The 21,108-nt window shown below is 42.7% G+C and overlaps 1 long non-coding RNA gene across 2 annotated transcripts in view; it reads right to left on the reverse strand.

Annotated features, from left to right (window-relative positions):
- The window catches only part of LOC138677301 (uncharacterized), a 355,122-nt gene extending 339,672 nt beyond the window's left edge, over nucleotides 1–15,450 (reverse strand). For both annotated transcript variants that reach the window (XR_011320875.1, XR_011320874.1), the window contains exon 1: nucleotides 15,376–15,450. This is a non-coding gene — a long non-coding RNA (uncharacterized lncRNA). The remainder of the gene's footprint in view (nucleotides 1–15,375) is intronic.
- Between the last annotated feature and the right edge of the window lie 5,658 nt (nucleotides 15,451–21,108).

Below are 21,108 nucleotides of genomic sequence, written 5' to 3' on the forward strand. Positions count from 1 at the left end.
AACTCATTGATAACTCTCTGAGTACAGATAATGTAGTAGATGTCACCTGCAGTCCTATGTAACACCACAGATAACACAGTGATAACTCTCTGAGTACAGATAATATAGTAGATGTCACCTGCAGTCCTATGTAACACCACAGATAACACAGTGATAACTCTGTGAGTACAGATAATATAGTAGATGTCACCTGCAGTCCTATGTAACACCACAGATAACACAGTGATATCTCTCTGAGTACAGATAATGTAGTAGATGTCACCTGCAGTCCTACGTAACACCACAGATAACACAGTGATATCTCTCTGAGTACAGATAATGTAGTAGATGTCACCTGCAGTCCTATGTAACACCACAGATAACACATTGATAACTCTTTGAGTACAGATAATATAGTAGATGTCACCTGCAGTCCTATGTAACACCACAGATGACACAGTGATAACTCTCTGAGTACAGATAATGTAGTAGATGTCACCTGCAGTCCTACGTAACACAACAGATAACACAGTGATATCTCTCTGAGTACAGATAATGTAGTAGATGTCACCTGCAGTCCTATGTAACACCACAGATAACACAGTGATATCTCTCTGAGTACAGATAATGTAGTAGATGTCACCTGCAGTCCTATGTAACACCACAGATAACACAGTGATATCTCTCTGAGTACAGATAATGTAGTAGATGTCACCTGCAGTCCTATGTAACACCACAGATAACACATTGATAACTCTCTGAGTACAGATAATGTAGTAGATGTCACCTGCAGGCCTATGTAACACCACAGATAACACAGTGATAACTCTCTGAGTACAGATAATATAGTAGATGTCACCTGCAGTCCTATGTAACACCACAGATGACACAGTGATAACTCTCTGAGTACAGATAATATAGTAGATGTCACCTGCAGTCCTATGTAACACCACAGATAATACATTGATAACTCTCTGAGTACAGATAATATAGTAGATGTCACCTGCAGTCCTATGTAACACCACAGATGACACAGTGATAACTCTCTGAGTACAGATAATATAGTAGATGTCACCTGCAGTCCTATGTAACACCACAGATAACACAGTGATATCTCTCTGAGTACAGATAATGTAGTAGATGTCACCTGCAGTCCTATGTAACACCACAGATAGCACAGTGATAACTCTCTGAGTACAGATAATATAGTAGATGTCACCTGCAGTCCTATGTAACACCACAGATAACACAGTGATAACTCTCTGAGTACAGATAATGTAGTAGATGTCACCTGCAGGCCTATGTAACACCACAGATAACACAGTGATAACTCTCTGAGTACAGATAATATAGTAGATGTCACCTGCAGTCCTATGTAACACCACAGATAACACAGTGATAACTCTCTGAGTACAGATAATATAGTAGATGTCACCTGCAGTCCTATGTAACACCACAGATGACACATTGATAACTCTCTGAGTACAGATAATATAGTAGATGTCACCTGCAGGCCTATGTAACACCACAGATAACACAGTGATATCTCTCTGAGTACAGATAATATAGTAGATGTCACCTGCAGGCCTATGTAACACCACAGATAACACAGTGATAACTCTCTGAGTACAGATAATATAGTAGATGTCACCTGCAGTCCTATGTAACACCGCAGATAACACAGTGATATCTCTCTGAGTACAGATAATATAGTAGATGTCACCTGCAGGCCTATGTAACACCACAGATAACACAGTGATAACTCTCTGAGTACAGATAATATAGTAGATGTCACCTGCAGTCCTATGTAACACCACAGATAACACAGGGATAACTCTCTGAGTACAGATAATGTAGTAGATGTCACCTGCAGTCCTATGTAACACCACAGATGACACATTGATAACTCTCTGAGTACAGATAATATAGTAGCTGTCACCTGCAGTCCTATGTAACATCACAGATAACACAGTGATAACTCTCTGAGTACAGATAATGTAGTAGATGTCACCTGCAGTCCTATGTAACACCACAGATGACACATTGATAACTCTCTGAGTACAGATAATGTAGTAGATGTCACCTGCAGTCCTATGTAACACCACAGATGACACATTGATAACTCTCTGAGTACAGATAATATAGTAGATGTCACCTGCAGTCCTATGTAACACCACAGATGACACAGTGATAACTCTCTGAGTACAGATAATATAGTAGATGTCACCTGCAGTCCTATGTAACACCACAGATAATACATTGATAACTCTCTGAGTACAGATAATATAGTAGATGTCACCTGCAGTCCTATGTAACACCACAGATAATACATTGATAACTCTCTGAGTACAGATAATATAGTAGATGTCACCTGCAGTCCTATGTAACACCACAGATGACACAGTGATAACTCTCTGAGTACAGATAATATAGTAGATGTCACCTGCAGTCCTACGTAACACCACAGATAACACAGTGATATCTCTCTGAGTACAGATAATGTAGTAGATGTCACCTGCAGTCCTATGTAACACCACAGATAACACAGTGATAACTCTCTGAGTACAGATAATATAGTAGATGTCACCTGCAGTCCTATGTAACACCACAGATAACACAGTGATAACTCTCTGAGTACAGATAATGTAGTAGATGTCACCTGCAGTCCTATGTAACACCACAGATAACACAGTGATATCTCTCTGAGTACAGATAATATAGTAGATGTCACCTGCAGTCCTATGTAACACCACAGATAACACAGTGATATCTCTCTGAGTACAGATAATGTAGTAGATGTCACCTGCAGTCCTATGTAACACCACAGATGACACAGTGATAACTCTCTGAGTACAGATAATATAGTAGCTGTCACCTGTAGTCCTATGTAACACCACAGATAACACAGTGATAACTCTCTGAGTACAGATAATGTAGTAGATGTCACCTGCAGTCCTATGTAACACCACAGATGACACATTGATAACTCTCTGAGTACAGATAATGTAGTAGATGTCACCTGCAGTCCTATGTAACACCACAGATGACACAGTGATAACTCTCTGAGTACAGATAATATAGTAGATGTCACCTGCAGGCCTATGTAACACCACAGATAACACAGGGATAACTCTCTGAGTACAGATAATGTAGTAGATGTCACCTGCAGTCCTATGTAACACCACAGATGACACATTGATAACTCTCTGAGTACAGATAATATAGTAGCTGTCACCTGCAGTCCTATGTAACATCACAGATAACACAGTGATAACTCTCTGAGTACAGATAATGTAGTAGATGTCACCTGCAGTCCTATGTAACACCACAGATGACACATTGATAACTCTCTGAGTACAGATAATGTAGTAGATGTCACCTGCAGTCCTATGTAACACCACAGATGACACATTGATAACTCTCTGAGTACAGATAATATAGTAGATGTCACCTGCAGTCCTATGTAACACCACAGATGACACAGTGATAACTCTCTGAGTACAGATAATATAGTAGATGTCACCTGCAGGCCTATGTAACACCACAGATGACACATTGATAACTCTCTGAGTACAGATAATGTAGTAGATGTCACCTGCAGTCCTATGTAACACCACAGATGACACATTGATAACTCTCTGAGTACAGATAATATAGTAGATGTCACCTGCAGTCCTATGTAACACCACAGATGACACAGTGATAACTCTCTGAGTACAGATAATATAGTAGATGTCACCTGCAGTCCTATGTAACACCACAGATGACACAGTGATAACTCTCTGAGTACAGATAATATAGTAGATGTCACCTGCAGGCCTATGTAACACCACAGATAACACAGTGATAACTCTCTGAGTACAGATAATATAGTAGATGTCACCTGCAGTCCTATGTAACACCACAGATAGCACAGTGATAACTCTCTGAGTACAGATAATATAGTAGATGTCACCTGCAGTCCTATGTAAAACCACAGATGACACAGTGATAACTCTCTGAGTACAGATAATATAGTAGATGTCACCTGTAGTCCTATGTAACACCACAGATAACACAGTGATAACTCTCTGAGTACAGATAATGTAGTAGATGTCACCTGCAGTCCTATGTAACACCACAGATGACACATTGATATCTCTCTGAGTACAGATAATGTAGTAGATGTCACCTGCAGTCCTATGTAACACCACAGATAACACAGTGATATCTCTCTGAGTACAGATAATGTAGTAGATGTCACCTGCAGTCCTATGTAACACCACAGATGACACAGTGATAACTCTCTGAGTACAGATAATATAGTAGATGTCACCTGCAGGCCTATGTAACACCACAGATGACACATTGATAACTCTCTGAGTACAGATAATGTAGTAGATGTCACCTGCAGTCCTATGTAACACCACAGATGACACAGTGATAACTCTCTGAGTACAGATAATATAGTAGATGTCACCTGCAGTCCTATGTAACACCACAGATAATACATTGATAACTCTCTGAGTACAGATAATGTAGTAGATGTCACCTGCAGTCCTATGTAACACCACAGATAACACATTGATAACTCTCTGAGTACAGATAATATAGTAGCTGTCACCTGCAGGCCTATGTAACACCACAGATAACACAGTGATAACTCTCTGAGTACAGATAATATAGTAGATGTCACCTGCAGTCCTATGTAACACCACAGATAACACAGTGATAACTCTCTGAGTACAGATAATGTAGTAGATGTCACCTGCAGTCCTATGTAACACCACAGATAACACAGTGATAACTCTCTGAGTACAGATAATATAGTAGATGTCACCTGCAGGCCTATGTAACACCACAGATCACACAGTGATAACTCTCTGAGTACAGATAATGTAGTAGATGTCACCTGCAGTCCTATGTAACACCACAGATAACACAGTGATATCTCTCTGAGTACAGATAATGTAGTAGATGTCACCTGCAGGCCTATGTAACACCACAGATAACACATTGATATCTCTCTGAGTACAGATAATGTAGTAGATGTCACCTGCAGGCCTATGTAACACCACAGATCACACAGTGATAACTCTCTGAGTACAGATAATGTAGTAGATGTCACCTGCAGTCCTATGTAACACCACAGATAACACAGTGATATCTCTCTGAGTACAGATAATGTAGTAGATGTCACCTGCAGTCCTATGTAACACCACAGATAACACAGTGATATCTCTCTGAGTACAGATAATGTAGTAGATGTCACCTGCAGTCCTATGTAACACCACAGATAACACAGTGATAACTCTCTGAGTACAGATAATATAGTAGATGTCACCTGCAGTCCTATGTAACACCACAGATAACACAGTGATAACTCTCTGAGTACAGATAATGTAGTAGATGTCACCTGCAGTCCTATGTAACACCACAGATAACACAGTGATAACTCTCTGAGTACAGATAATGTAGTAGATGTCACCTGCAGTCCTATGTAACATCACAGATAACACAGTGATAACTCTCTGAGTACAGATAATGTAGTAGATGTCACCTGCAGTCCTATGTAACACCACAGATAACACAGTGATATCTCTCTGAGTACAGATAATATAGTAGATGTCACCTGCAGGCCTATGTAACACCACAGATAACACAGTGATATCTCTCTGAGTACAGATAATATAGTAGCTGTCACCTGCAGTCCTATGTAACACCACAGATAACACAGTGATAACTCTCTGAGTACAGATAATATAGTAGCTGTCACCTGCAGTCCTATGTAACACCACAGATAACACAGTGATAACTCTCTGAGTACAGATAATATAGTAGATGTCACCTGCAGTCCTATGTAACACCACAGATAGCACATTGATATCTCTCTGAGTACAGATAATATAGTAGATGTCACCTGCAGTCCTATGTAACACCACAGATAACACAGTGATATCTCTCTGAGTACAGATAATATAGTAGCTGTCACCTGCAGGCCTATGTAACACCACAGATAACACAGTGATATCTCTCTGAGTACAGATCATATAGTAGATGTCACCTGCAGTCCTATGTAACACCACAGATAACACAGTGATAACTCTCTGAGTACAGATAATATAGTAGATGTCACCTGCAGTCCTATGTAACACCACAGATAACACATTGATAACTCTCTGAGTACAGATAATGTAGTAGATGTCACCTGCAGTCCTATGTAACACCACAGATAACACAGTGATATCTCTCTGAGTACAGATAATATAGTAGCTGTCACCTGCAGGCCTATGTAACACCACAGATAACACAGTGATATCTCTCTGAGTACAGATAATATAGTAGATGTCACATGCAGTCCTATGTAACACCACAGATAACACAGTGATAACTCTCTGAGTACAGATAATATAGTAGAGGTCACCTGCAGTCCTATGTAACACCACAGATAACACAGTGATAACTCTCTGAGTACAGATAATATAGTAGCTGTCACCTGCAGTCCTATGTAACACCACAGATGACACATTGATAACTCTCTGAGTACAGATAATATAGTAGATGTCACCTGCAGGCCTATGTAACACCACAGATGACACATTGATAACTCTCTGAGTACAGATAATGTAGTAGATGTCACCTGCAGTCCTATGTAACACCACAGATAACACAGTGATAACTCTCTGAGTACAGATAATATAGTAGATGTCACCTGCAGTCCTATGTAACACCACAGATAATACATTGATAACTCTCTGAGTACAGATAATATAGTAGATGTCACCTGCAGTCCTATGTAACACCACAGATGACACAGTGATAACTCTCTGAGTACAGATAATATAGTAGATGTCACCTGCAGTCCTATGTAACACCACAGATAACACAGTGATAACTCTCTGAGTACAGATAATATAGTAGATGTCACCTGCAGGCCTATGTAACACCACAGATAACACAGTGATAACTCTCTGAGTACAGATAATATAGTAGATGTCACCTGCAGGCCTATGTAACACCACAGATAACACAGTGATATCTCTCTGAGTACAGATAATATAGTAGATGTCACCTGCAGGCCTATGTAACACCACAGATAACACAGTGATATCTCTCTGAGTACAGATAATATAGTAGATGTCACCTGCAGTCCTATGTAACACCACAGATGACACATTGATAACTCTCTGAGTACAGATAATATAGTAGATGTCACCTGCAGGCCTATGTAACACCACAGATGACACATTGATAACTCTCTGAGTACAGATAATATAGTAGATGTCACCTGCAGTCCTATGTAACACCACAGATAATACATTGATAACTCTCTGAGTACAGATAATATAGTAGATGTCACCTGCAGTCCTACGTAACACCACAGATAACACAGTGATATCTCTCTGAGTACAGATAATGTAGTAGATGTCACCTGCAGTCCTATGTAACACCACAGATAACACAGTGATAACTCTCTGAGTACAGATAATATAGTAGCTGTCACCTGCAGTCCTATGTAACACCACAGATAACACAGTGATATCTCTCTGAGTACAGATAATATAGTAGATGTCACCTGCAGGCCTATGTAACACCACAGATGACACAGTGATAACTCTCTGAGTACAGATAATATAGTAGATGTCACCTGCAGTCCTATGTAACACCACAGATAACACAGTGATAACTCTCTGAGTACAGATAATATAGTAGATGTCACCTGCAGTCCTATGTAACACCACAGATAACACAGTGATAACTCTCTGAGTACAGATAATGTAGTAGATGTCACCTGCAGTCCTATGTAACACCACAGATAACACAGTGATATCTCTCTGAGTACAGATAATATAGTAGATGTCACCTGCAGTCCTATGTAACACCACAGATAACACAGTGATATCTCTCTGAGTACAGATAATATAGTAGCTGTCACCTGCAGTCCTATGTAACACCACAGATGACACATTGATAACTCTCTGAGTACAGATAATATAGTAGATGTCACCTGCAGTCCTATGTAACACCACAGATAGCACAGTGATAACTCTCTGAGTACAGATAATGTAGTAGATGTCACCTGCAGTCCTATGTAACACCACAGATAACACATTGATAACTCTCTGAGTACAGATAATATAGTAGATGTCACCTGCAGTCCTATGTAACACCACAGATAACACAGTGATAACTCTCTGAGTACAGATAATATAGTAGATGTCACCTGCAGTCCTATGTAACACCACAGATAACACAGTGATAACTCTCTGAGTACAGATAATGTAGTAGATGTCACCTGCAGTCCTATGTAACACCACAGATAACACAGTGATATCTCTCTGAGTACAGATAATATAGTAGCTGTCACCTGCAGTCCTATGTAACACCACAGATGACACATTGATAACTCTCTGAGTACAGATAATATAGTAGATGTCACCTGCAGTCCTATGTAACACCACAGATAACACATTGATAACTCTCTGAGTACAGATAATATAGTAGATGTCACCTGCAGTCCTATGTAACACCACAGATAATACATTGATAACTCTCTGAGTACAGATAATATAGTAGCTGTCACCTGCAGTCCTATGTAACACCACAGATGACACATTGATAACTCTCTGAGTACAGATAATATAGTAGATGTCACCTGCAGTCCTATGTAACACCACAGATGACACATTGATAACTCTCTGAGTACAGATAATATAGTAGATGTCACCTGCAGTCCTATGTAACACCACAGATAACACAGTGATAACTCTCTGAGTACAGATAATATAGTAGATGTCACCTGCAGTCCTATGTAACACCACAGATGACACAGTGATAACTCTCTGAGTACAGATAATATAGTAGATGTCACCTGCAGTCCTACGTAACACCACAGATAACACAGTGATATCTCTCTGAGTACAGATAATGTAGTAGATGTCACCTGCAGTCCTATGTAACACCACAGATAACACAGTGATAACTCTCTGAGTACAGATAATGTAGTAGATGTCACCTGCAGTCCTATGTAACACCACAGATGACACATTGATATCTCTCTGAGTACAGATAATATAGTAGATGTCACCTGCAGTCCTATGTAACACCACAGATAACACAGTGATATCTCTCTGAGTACAGATAATGTAGTAGATGTCACCTGCAGTCCTATGTAACACCACAGATGACACATTGATATCTCTCTGAGTACAGATAATATAGTAGATGTCACCTGCAGTCCTATGTAACACCACAGATAACACAGTGATAACTCTCTGAGTACAGATAATATAGTAGATGTCACCTGCAGTCCTATGTAACACCACAGATAACACAGTGATATCTCTCTGAGTACAGATAATGTAGTAGATGTCACCTGCAGTCCTATGTAACACCACATAGAACACATTGATAACTCTCTGAGTACAGATAATATAGTAGATGTCACCTGCAGTCCTATGTAACACCACAGATAATACATTGATAACTCTCTGAGTACAGATAATATAGTAGATGTCACCTGCAGTCCTATGTAACACCACAGATGACACATTGATAACTCTCTGAGTACAGATAATATAGTAGATGTCACCTGCAGTCCTATGTAACACCACAGATGACACATTGATAACTCTCTGAGTACAGATAATGTAGTAGATGTCACCTGCAGTCCTATGTAACACCACAGATAATACATTGATAACTCTTTGAGTACAGATAATATAGTAGATGTCACCTGCAGTCCTATGTAACACCACAGATGACACAGTGATAACTCTCTGAGTACAGATAATGTAGTAGATATCACCTGCAGTCCTACGTAACACCACAGATGACACAGTGATATCTCTCTGAGTACAGATAATGTAGTAGATGTCACCTGCAGTCCTATGTAACACCACAGATAACGCAGTGATATCTCTCTGAGTACAGATAATGTAGTAGATGTCACCTGCAGTCCTATGTAACACCACAGATAACACAGTGATATCTCTCTGAGTACAGATAATATAGTAGATGTCACCTGCAGTCCTATGTAACACCACAGATAACACAGTGATAACTCTCTGAGTACAGATAATATAGTAGATGTCACCTGCAGTCCTACGTAACACCACAGATAACACAGTGATAACTCTCTGAGTACAGATAATGTAGTAGATGTAATCTGCAGTCCTATGTAACACCACAGATAACACAGTGATAACTCTCTGAGTACAGATAATATAGTAGATGTCACCTGCAGGCCTATGTAACACCACAGATAACACAGTGATAACTCTCTGAGTACAGATAATATAGTAGATGTCACCTGCAGTCCTATGTAACACCACAGATAACACATTGATAACTCTCTGAGTACAGATAATATAGTAGATGTCACCTGCAGTCCTATGTAACACCACAGATAATACATTGATAACTCTCTGAGTACAGATAATATAGTAGCTGTCACCTGCAGTCCTATGTAACACCACAGATGACACATTGATAACTCTCTGAGTACAGATAATATAGTAGATGTCACCTGCAGTCCTATGTAACACCACAGATGACACATTGATAACTCTCTGAGTACAGATAATATAGTAGATGTCACCTGCAGTCCTATGTAACACCACAGATAACACAGTGATAACTCTCTGAGTACAGATAATATAGTAGATGTCACCTGCAGTCCTATGTAACACCACAGATGACACAGTGATAACTCTCTGAGTACAGATAATATAGTAGATGTCACCTGCAGTCCTACGTAACACCACAGATAACACAGTGATATCTCTCTGAGTACAGATAATGTAGTAGATGTCACCTGCAGTCCTATGTAACACCACAGATAACACAGTGATAACTCTCTGAGTACAGATAATGTAGTAGATGTCACCTGCAGTCCTATGTAACACCACAGATGACACATTGATATCTCTCTGAGTACAGATAATATAGTAGATGTCACCTGCAGTCCTATGTAACACCACAGATAACACAGTGATATCTCTCTGAGTACAGATAATGTAGTAGATGTCACCTGCAGTCCTATGTAACACCACAGATGACACATTGATATCTCTCTGAGTACAGATAATATAGTAGATGTCACCTGCAGTCCTATGTAACACCACAGATAACACAGTGATAACTCTCTGAGTACAGATAATATAGTAGATGTCACCTGCAGTCCTATGTAACACCACAGATAACACAGTGATATCTCTCTGAGTACAGATAATGTAGTAGATGTCACCTGCAGTCCTATGTAACACCACATAGAACACATTGATAACTCTCTGAGTACAGATAATATAGTAGATGTCACCTGCAGTCCTATGTAACACCACAGATAATACATTGATAACTCTCTGAGTACAGATAATATAGTAGATGTCACCTGCAGTCCTATGTAACACCACAGATGACACATTGATAACTCTCTGAGTACAGATAATATAGTAGATGTCACCTGCAGTCCTATGTAACACCACAGATGACACATTGATAACTCTCTGAGTACAGATAATGTAGTAGATGTCACCTGCAGTCCTATGTAACACCACAGATAATACATTGATAACTCTTTGAGTACAGATAATATAGTAGATGTCACCTGCAGTCCTATGTAACACCACAGATGACACAGTGATAACTCTCTGAGTACAGATAATGTAGTAGATGTCACCTGCAGTCCTACGTAACACCACAGATAACACAGTGATATCTCTCTGAGTACAGATAATGTAGTAGATGTCACCTGCAGTCCTATGTAACACCACAGATAACACAGTGATATCTCTCTGAGTACAGATAATGTAGTAGATGTCACCTGCAGTCCTATGTAACACCACAGATAACACAGTGATATCTCTCTGAGTACAGATAATGTAGTAGATGTCACCTGCAGTCCTATGTAACACCACAGATAACACATTGATAACTCTCTGAGTACAGATAATGTAGTAGATGTCACCTGCAGGCCTATGTAACACCACAGATAACACAGTGATAACTCTCTGAGTACAGATAATATAGTAGATGTCACCTGCAGTCCTATGTAACACCACAGATGACACAGTGATAACTCTCTGAGTACAGATAATATAGTAGATGTCACCTGCAGTCCTATGTAACACCACAGATAACACAGTGATAACTCTCTGAGTACAGATAATATAGTAGATGTCACCTGCAGTCCTACGTAACACCACAGATAACACAGTGATAACTCTCTGAGTACAGATAATGTAGTAGATGTAATCTGCAGTCCTATGTAACACCACAGATAACACAGTGATAACTCTCTGAGTACAGATAATATAGTAGATGTCACCTGCAGGCCTATGTAACACCACAGATAACACAGTGATAACTCTCTGAGTACAGATAATATAGTAGATGTCACCTGCAGTCCTATGTAACACCACAGATAACACATTGATAACTCTCTGAGTACAGATAATATAGTAGATGTCACCTGCAGTCCTATGTAACACCACAGATAATACATTGATAACTCTCTGAGTACAGATAATATAGTAGCTGTCACCTGCAGTCCTATGTAACACCACAGATGACACATTGATAACTCTCTGAGTACAGATAATATAGTAGATGTCACCTGCAGTCCTATGTAACACCACAGATGACACATTGATAACTCTCTGAGTACAGATAATATAGTAGATGTCACCTGCAGTCCTATGTAACACCACAGATAACACAGTGATAACTCTCTGAGTACAGATAATATAGTAGATGTCACCTGCAGTCCTATGTAACACCACAGATGACACAGTGATAACTCTCTGAGTACAGATAATATAGTAGATGTCACCTGCAGTCCTACGTAACACCACAGATAACACAGTGATATCTCTCTGAGTACAGATAATGTAGTAGATGTCACCTGCAGTCCTATGTAACACCACAGATAACACAGTGATAACTCTCTGAGTACAGATAATGTAGTAGATGTCACCTGCAGTCCTATGTAACACCACAGATGACACATTGATATCTCTCTGAGTACAGATAATATAGTAGATGTCACCTGCAGTCCTATGTAACACCACAGATAACACAGTGATATCTCTCTGAGTACAGATAATGTAGTAGATGTCACCTGCAGTCCTATGTAACACCACAGATGACACATTGATATCTCTCTGAGTACAGATAATATAGTAGATGTCACCTGCAGTCCTATGTAACACCACAGATAACACAGTGATAACTCTCTGAGTACAGATAATATAGTAGATGTCACCTGCAGTCCTATGTAACACCACAGATAACACAGTGATATCTCTCTGAGTACAGATAATGTAGTAGATGTCACCTGCAGTCCTATGTAACACCACATAGAACACATTGATAACTCTCTGAGTACAGATAATATAGTAGATGTCACCTGCAGTCCTATGTAACACCACAGATAATACATTGATAACTCTCTGAGTACAGATAATATAGTAGATGTCACCTGCAGTCCTATGTAACACCACAGATGACACATTGATAACTCTCTGAGTACAGATAATATAGTAGATGTCACCTGCAGTCCTATGTAACACCACAGATGACACATTGATAACTCTCTGAGTACAGATAATGTAGTAGATGTCACCTGCAGTCCTATGTAACACCACAGATAATACATTGATAACTCTTTGAGTACAGATAATATAGTAGATGTCACCTGCAGTCCTATGTAACACCACAGATGACACAGTGATAACTCTCTGAGTACAGATAATGTAGTAGATGTCACCTGCAGTCCTACGTAACACCACAGATAACACAGTGATATCTCTCTGAGTACAGATAATGTAGTAGATGTCACCTGCAGTCCTATGTAACACCACAGATAACACAGTGATATCTCTCTGAGTACAGATAATGTAGTAGATGTCACCTGCAGTCCTATGTAACACCACAGATAACACAGTGATATCTCTCTGAGTACAGATAATGTAGTAGATGTCACCTGCAGTCCTATGTAACACCACAGATAACACATTGATAACTGTCTGAGTACAGATAATGTAGTAGATGTCACCTGCAGTCCTATGTAACACCACAGATAACACAGTGATATCTCTCTGAGTACAGATAATATAGTAGATGTAATCTGCAGTCCTATGTAACACCACAGATAACACAGTGATATCTCTCTGAGTACAGATAATATAGTAGATGTCACCTGCAGTCCTATGTAACACCACAGATAACACAGTGATGACTCTCTGAGTACAGATAATATAGTAGATGTCACCTGCAGTCCTACGTAACACCACAGATAACACAGTGATGACTCTCTGAGTACAGATAATATAGTAGATGTCACCTGCAGTCCTATGTAACACCACAGATAACACAGTGATAACTCTCTGAGTACAGATAATGTAGTAGCTGTCACCTGCAGTCCTATGTAACACCACAGATGACACAGTGATATCTCTCTGAGTACAGATAATATAGTAGATGTCACCTGCAGGCCTATGTAACACCACAGATAACACAGTGATATCTCTCTGAGTACAGATAATATAGTAGATGTCACCTGCAGGCCTATGTAACACCACAGATAACACAGTGATATCTCTCTGAGTACAGATAATGTAGTAGATGTCACCTGCAGTCCTATGTAACACCACAGATAACACAGTGATATCTCTCTGAGTACAGATAATATAGTAGATGTCACCTGCAGTCCTACGTAACACCACAGATAACACAGTGATATCTCTCTGAGTACAGATAATATAGTAGATGTCACCCGCAGTCCTATGTAACACCACAGATAACACAGTGATAATTCTCTGAGTACAGATAATGTAGTAGATGTAATCTGCAGTCCTATGTAACACCACAGATAACACAGTGATAACTCTCTGAGTACAGATAATGTAGTAGATGTAATCTGCAGTCCTATGTAACACCACAGATAACACAGTGATATCTCTCTGAGTACAGATAATATAGTAGATGTCACCTGCAGTCCTATGTAACACCACAGATAACACAGTGATATCTCTCTGAGTACAGATAATATAGTAGATGTCACCTGCAGGCCTATGTAACACCACAGATAACACAGTGATATCTCTCTGAGTACAGATAATGTAGTAGATGTCACCTGCAGTCCTATGTAACACCACAGATGACACAGTGATATCTCTCTGAGTACAGATAATATAGTAGATGTCACCTGCAGTCCCATGTAACACCAAAGACAAGGTAGAGTTACACTGAACCCCTCACCATCAGACTGATCAGTTTAACCCTGTGCTGACATCTCTTATGTTACGACTGTGACGTTTCTCTGCAGAATCCGATCATCCATAATTGCCGGATTCTAGGTGAGAAGAAGATGAACAATGAAGATAACGTTGTGTGTTCATGAATGATTTGTGTTACCTGTGGTCTCCTGCTCGTCCCCTTCTCCCCGTACAGTGGCGGTGTATGGAGTCTGCGGGAGGGCGTAGAATAGAGAGCGTACGGTGAAGTGTGCCGCAGGGAGGATGGAGGTTGTCACACAGATAAGAGAGAGATGTCATCAAGGTTCATAATCACACACTGAAGGAAATCCTCTCAACCTGCCGGAAGATCTCACTTGTTCCGATCAAAGATCAATTGCACCCACCCATTGTTTCCCATTTATGACCCCCTAAGAGCGCTAAAATGAAGGGGCAGACGTGCTCCGCTGATCTGTAGACACCTTTGGGGGTGCGCAGCTCTTCGAGGAAAGCCATATAGACGCCCCCTGAGCACTAAGGAAAGGGGGACATGACTTTCGGAGATGTGGACCTATAACTCCTTGAGCTTTGTTTACATGGCTGTATAGACTTTAGGCAAGAGGAAGGATCTCAGTATGTCCGTGCGATCAGAGATCGTGGGGAGCCAGTGGCGTAACTACAAAGTTAGGGGCCCCGGTGCGAACTTCCAAATGGGGCCCCCCCTGCAGCCCTGCCATACAACTCAATGTAACCCCCATAGAATAATGGCCACACATGATGCTCAATACTGTATAACGGCCACCACACATGATGCTGCATACTGTATAATGGCCACACATGATGCTGCATACTGTATAACGGCCACACATGATGCTCAATACTGTATAACGGCCACCACACATGATGCTGCATACTGTATAATGGCCACACATGATGCTGCATACTGTATAATGGCCACACATGATGCTGCATACTGTATAATGGCCACACATGATGCTGCATACTGTATAACGGCCACACATGATGCTCAATACTGTATAATGGCCGCACATGATGCTGCATACTGTATAATGGCCACACATGATGCTGCATACTGTATAATGGCCACACATGATGCTGCATACTGTATAACGGCCACACATGATGCTCAATACTGTATAACGGCCACCACACATGATGCTGCATACTGTATAATGGCCACACATGATGCTGCATACTGTATAATGGCCACACATGATGCTGCATACTGTATAATGGCCACACATGATGCTGCATACTGTATAATGGCCACACATGATGCTGCATACTGTATAATGGCCACACATGATGCTGCATACTGTATAATGGCCACACATGATGCTCCATAGTGTATAACGGCCACACAGTTCTCCTAACTGTATAATGATCCCACATAATGCTCAATACTGTATAATGACCCCCCTCCTGTATGCATGGCTCATATTCCGCCCCTGTATGCATGGCTCATATTCCGCCCTGTATGCATGGCTTATATCCCCCCCCTGTATGCATGGCTCATATTCCCCCCTGCATGGCTCATATCCCCCCTGCATGGCTTATATTCCCCCCTGCATGGCTCATATCCCCCCCTGCATGGCTCATATTCCCCCCTGCATGGCTCATATTCCCCCCTGCATGGCTTATATTCCCCCCTGCATGGCTCATATTCCCCCCTGCATGGCTCATATTCCCCCCTGCATGGCTCATATTCCCCCCTGCATGGCTCATATTCCCCCCTGCATGGCTCATATTCCCCCCTGCATGGCTCATATTCCCCCCTGCATGGCTTATATTCCCCCCTGCATGGCTCATATCCCCCCCTGCATGGCTTATATTCCCCCCTGCATGGCTCATATTCCCCCCTGCATGGCTCATATTCCGCCCCTGTATGCATGGCTCATATTCCCCCCTGCATGGCTTATATTCCCCCCTGCATGGCTTATATTCCCCCCTGCATGGCTCATATTCCCCCCTGCATGGCTTATATTCCCCCCTGCATGGCTCATATTCCCCCCTGCATGGCTCATATTCCCCCCTGCATGGCTCATATTCCCCCCTGCATGGCTCATATTCCCCCCTGCATGGCTCATATTCCCCCCTGCATGGCTCATATTCCCCCCTGCATGGCTTATATTCCCCCCTGCATGGCTCATATCCCCCCCTGCATGGCTTATATTCCCCCCTGCATGGCTCATATTCCCCCCTGCATGGCTCATATTCCGCCCCTGTATGCATGGCTCATATTCCCCCCTGCATGGCTTATATTCCCCCCTGCATGGCTTATATTCCCCCCTGCATGGCTCATATCCCCCCCTGCATGGCTTATATTCCCCCCTGCATGGCTCATATTCCCCCCTGCATGGCTTATATTCCGCCCTGCATGGCTCATATTCCGCCCCTGTATGCATGGCTTATATTCCCCCCTGCATGGCTCATATTCCCCCCTGCATGGCTTATATTCCCCCCTGCATGGCTCATATTCCCCCCTGCATGGCTCATATTCCCCCCTGCATGGCTTATATTCCCCCCTGCATGGCTCATATTCCCCCCTGTATGCATGGCTTATATTCCCCCCTGCATGGCTTATATTCCCCCCTGCATGGCTCATATTCCCCCCTGCATGGCTCATATCCCCCCCTGCATGGCTTATATTCCCCCCTGCATGGCTCATATTCCCCCCTGCATGGCTCATATTCCCCCCTGCATGGCTTATATTCCCCCCTGCATGGCTCATATTCCCCCCTGCATGGCTTATATTCCCCCCTGCATGGCTCATATCCCCCCCTGCATGGCTCATATTCCCCCCTGCATGGCTCATATTCCGCCCCTGTATGCATGGCTTATATTCCCCCCTGCATGGCTCATATTCCCCCCTGCATGGCTCATATTCCCCCCTGCATGGCTCATATTCCGCCCCTGTATGCATGGCTTATATTCCCCCCTGCATGGCTCATATTCCCCCCTGCATGGCTCATATTCCCCCCTGCATGGCTCATATTCCCCCCTGCATGGCTCATATTCCCCCCTGCATGGCTCATATTCCCCCCTGCATGGCTTATATTCCCCCCTGCATGGCTTATATTCCCCCCTGCATGGCTCATATTCCCCCCTGCATGGCTTATATTCCCCCCTGCATGGCTCATATTCCCCCCTGCATGGCTCATATTCCCCCCTGCATGGCTCATATTCCCCCCTGCATGGCTCATATTCCCCCCTGCATGGCTCATATTCCGCCCTGCATGGCTCATATTCCCCCCTGCATGGCTCATATTCCCCCCTGCATGGCTCATATTCCCCCCTGCATGGCTCATATCCCCCCCTGCATGGCTTATATTCCCCCCTGCATGGCTCATATTCCCCCCTGCATGGCTCATATTCCCCCCTGCATGGCTCATATTCCCCCCTGCATGGCTTATATTCCCCCCTGCATGGCTCATATTCCCCCCTGCATGGCTCATATTCCCCCCTGCATGGCTTATATTCCCCCCTGCATGGCTCATATTCCGCCCTGCATGGCTCATATTCCCCCCTGCATGGCTCATATTCCCCCCTGCATGGCTCATATCCCCCCCTGCATGGCTCATATTCCCCCCTGCATGGCTCATATTCCCCCCTGCATGGCTCATATTCCCCCCTGCATGGCTCATATTCCCCCCTGCATGGCTCATATTCCCCCCTGCATGGCTTATATTCCCCCCTGCATGGCTTATATTCCCCCCTGCATGGCTCATATTCCCCCCTGCATGGCTTATATTCCCCCCTGCATGGCTCATATTCCCCCCTGCATGGCTTATATCCCCCCCTGCATGGCTCTTATCCCCCCCTGCATGGCTTATGTTCCCCCCTGCATGGCTTATATTCCCCCCTGTATGCAGGCTTATCTCTCCGCTCCTGCTCGGCGCGCCGGCTTATGTCCTCCTTCATCCCCCGTCCCCCCGGCCCTCATACTCACCTGTCTTCCTACTGCACGGCCGTGCCGACATCCCTCGCGCTCTGTCCCGACTCCAGGCGGCGGCGCCGGCGCAGCACCTTCTTCCTGCTTGAGCGGTCATGTGACACCGTTCATTAAGATCATGAATATGCGCATATTCATGATCTTAATGAGCGGTGTCACGTGACCGCTCAAGCAGGAACGAGCTGCAGTGCAGACGCCGAGACCATCGCTGGAGCAGGGTGAGTATTCAAGGCAGCGGCAGCGGCGGCGGCGGGGGGGGCCCTGGAGCGGGGGGAGGCACTGCCAGTCCGAGCCTGCCTGCCGGGCCCGGGCCCCTGACCTGCCGGGCCCGGTCGCACTGGCGACCGCTGCGACCGCGGTAGTTACGCCACTGTGGGGAGCACAATGCTGGTGGCTGGCCGCAATCACAATAACACAGCCGTGGTAATAGTCATTTTTATTTTTATGCTTTGTTTTTAACTTATAAAGATTTACCCCTTAGACCTCAGTCCAGAGCCTCTCACCTAGCCAAATCAGTTCTCATGCTTTGCACTGACGAGGGCCAACAGCCCGAAACACCGTGTCTGCGAATTGAGATACTGATTTGGCTTTTATCCTAAGTCATATTGCACGACTCGTTAAAGAGTTGATTGTGACTTGTAGGATCGCTACTTCCAACAGGTGGCGCTATAGAGTTCAAGTCCTCTTTTTCTCTGAAGAGGCAATTTGCATATAGGATTTTGGGGACATCAATGCGAAAAGCACTAACTCGTGGCATAAAATTGAACACAAAACTACATATAGCAGCACCGAAAACAGTAACTCGGCAGCAATAATTCAGCAGTGTAGTTTGTGTATGTTCCTCTTTATACTACATGTGTAATCACTGTGCTTTATGTCACTCATCAGGCCCCTGCGCAAGAGCAATATGGGCTCTTTGCAGTCCCATCATGATTCACAATTCCACCTGCTTAGTAGGTAGAAGTGACTATCCTCTGATTGTAACTTCATTATTTTTTTATCTGCTCATCAATAAACTCTCCCCTCTACAATTTATCTTGAATGCAGCAGCCATGCTCTTATTGCTGTCCAGCTGCTACACCAATGCCTCCACCTTGTGCCAGTCATTGCACTGGTTGCCCATCTGCTACAGGTCGCCTTACCTTAGTGGTCCTTGTGCAGCTGCAAAGGTTGCACCAATATTTTGTCCCCCCCAGTGCTCATACTGGGCACTGCAGTATGGTTTAGGCTCCACATATTGGGCAGTAATTGAGTAGGTAGAAGAATCTACGAGAGTGGTTTAGCCATAGCTCCCAAAACAGAGGGACTGTCCAAATTTGAGGAGTCAGTCCTGCTGTACTGAGCTGGTCAGGGTTTTTATCTGATTCTTCATTGCTCCGTAGCTCCTCCTTCTTAGAGGATGTGGCCAGAATATATCTGCATCTAAATACATTAAATAAATAATCCCCTTAAATAAACAATTACTAATAACCCACCACACTTTATATACAATATAGTTTTCTTACCACCTCCCTCCTCTATATGCATTTAATTGTTGCTATCATTTGGGCTCTTTGGGGCCAGTCATACGCCCATCCCTTTGTCCAATTTTTTTTATGTTTTGATGTATGGCACATTGACCAATCTATATATTGATTTTTATTATTGTGGTGCTGTTCCAATGTTTCTATATATAACACCTACACTCATAAAGGCTTTGCACAAAGTGCAAAGTCAGGAAACAAATTCTAAGTATAGTCATCCAACCATCCATAGACTCTAAAAAGTAACAACTGGCGGGCCTCTTTCAAATATTGAACATAACTTTTTTTAATGTGCTGCTGTCATCTGGTGTAGTTTAAAAGTTGGGGCTAATCAAAGCTTTGTTCATTTTAATCACAGTGAGCCAGTCAGCACTTTCTGTTCACAGGCTAATGCGTCTGTCTATTCCCTCCGCGGCAC

The sequence above is a fragment of the Ranitomeya imitator genome, chromosome 4, assembly GCF_032444005.1.
Source record: "Ranitomeya imitator isolate aRanImi1 chromosome 4, aRanImi1.pri, whole genome shotgun sequence".
Lineage (NCBI taxonomy): Eukaryota > Metazoa > Chordata > Amphibia > Anura > Dendrobatidae > Ranitomeya > Ranitomeya imitator.